Source organism: Camelus ferus, chromosome X (genome assembly GCF_009834535.1).
Source record: "Camelus ferus isolate YT-003-E chromosome X, BCGSAC_Cfer_1.0, whole genome shotgun sequence".
Classification (NCBI taxonomy): Eukaryota; Metazoa; Chordata; class Mammalia; order Artiodactyla; family Camelidae; genus Camelus; species Camelus ferus.
In genome coordinates, this window is record NC_045732.1 from 3,910,647 (window position 1) to 3,912,654 (window position 2,008).

At 34.3% G+C, this 2,008-nt stretch overlaps 1 pseudogene; it reads left to right on the forward strand.

Moving 5' to 3' along the window:
* Nucleotides 1-943: 943 nt before the first annotated feature.
* Nucleotides 944-1,430, forward strand: LOC102511073 (annotated as a pseudogene).
* The last annotated feature ends 578 nt before the right edge of the window (nucleotides 1,431-2,008 follow it).

Below are 2,008 nucleotides of genomic sequence, written 5' to 3' on the forward strand. Positions count from 1 at the left end.
AATAATCAAAAAAAGTTCTAGAAGAATAGGAAGATATCTATATGACCATGATCATAGAGATTAATTTTTGATGCAACACCTAAAGCATGATATGTAAAAACAAACAGACAAAGCCAGATAATTTAGTCTTTATTTAAACTCTTAGGCTTACATTCTATGGCTAGCAAAAGTAGGTAGCATTAGCTTAACTTTCTTTAATGGAGAAACAGCAGACTACAAGAGACTAACTGCATCTGCTTCTATTTCCAGCAGACTCAGGTTCAACTTTTGCTCTCCCCTCGTGAAAATTAGACAAAAAGACCTGGAAAATGTAAAGTACTCTTTTAAATTTTTATATAACATTTTAGCAAAAAAAAAGAGAAGAACCTGATATTTAGTAACATAGTAGCTGTGATAGCATCGGGAGAAGAGATTTCATTTAGTTGATTTTCTGTAGCTGTTAATTGTTCATTAGTCTAATGATGATGAAAACTGCCTGGCCATTTTTTTCAAAGGAATGGAGTAAGCCACTAGAGGGCTGATTCTTCAGATAGCATCCCAGTGCAAACCAAGTATCTGGGGGTCTTCACACCATCCCAAGGTCTGAGTGAGACATATTTTTCAAAGGGTGTGCACTACTGAATCATAAATGTGACAAAAAAATGACAAATAGGAAGCTTATACACTTAGTGAGAGTAGCGAGTTTGTCTTTAAGAGGTGTTCCATTTTGATGACATATGGCACCACCCATGGCTTGAAAGCACTGGTTCCCCTATTGAAGCTTTCTAGGGATTACAGTGGGTTTGACTCAATTCAAAGCTTCTTTTATTTTTGTAAGAATTTAATGAAGATTTACAAAGGGTACCCACACTAGAATTTCCAGGAAAAAATAATGTTTCTTAAATGCAATTTTCCCCAATGGAGCAACATATTGTATGGGATGTATGAATTTTGACTGTTGATACAATAAGATCAAACCCTAGAAATTCTAATGAGTGAGCTTGACCCAATAGTTACAAACCAGTTGTAAATGAAAGATGATGTTACTACAAAGAATGTTACTAGTAAGAATGTAATTCATTATCTGATACCAAGTTCTGTCATTACCATCACACTGAATGATATTTTCTGGTATTCAGTGAACGGAATAAAATCAGAGGGAAGTTACTGGAATATTCACATCAGTTCAAAACAAGAATTTTCTTATGGTAACTTTGAAACAAAATGCAGTCAGAACTCTTATCAGGAACTTCTGATTAGGAAAATTGTGGGGGTCTTCAAATCAAAGAATTTATGACCACTCTGTTTGTAAATCAGAGTTCCAAATGTCACACAATGTTTCCTTCACCCCAGAATACTGAAGGTTTTAAACTTCTTGGTTGCCAGAGTGCTATGCTCAATGATTGCTACTTTGTTTTCAGCAATTTGGTAAGCAGCAGCAACAACAGCAGACTGGATTAAGAAAAATGAAGAAATAAACAGGAAAGAAAAACACACATGAAAGGTGGGCTGCTTTATAGATATTGATAATAGAAGCAATGATTTCAATAACTACCACCTTGCAGTTGAAAAAAGCCCTAGATATAGTGTAATCATGTTGAATTATATGCATTTTTGTATCAAGAAACTAGATATCTTACATTAGATTTCTCATCTGTGTTTAGGTTTTCTATGCCATACTTGCTGTGAAATCAATGCCCATGGTAGAAAAACCCTTTTACTATATGAAACATAACAGCACGTGTGAAAACATTTCCATTTGGTTTATGTACAGTGTAATATTTCTCCAGGTATTATTCACAATTCACCACAGACAGGGCTTTTGTCCTCATTAGGTGTTGGACTCAGTCTAAACATCTGGGACTGTTCTATTAAATTGCTGCCAGAATTTTGCATTCTTCTACCTCCACTTTCTAGAATATGTTCTCTATTAATGTTATTGGAACCAATTTGTACTTCATACAGATTTTTTGTGCAACAGCAATTAACGTTTTTCTTACACACACAAATTAAATCAAATTAAAAAAGA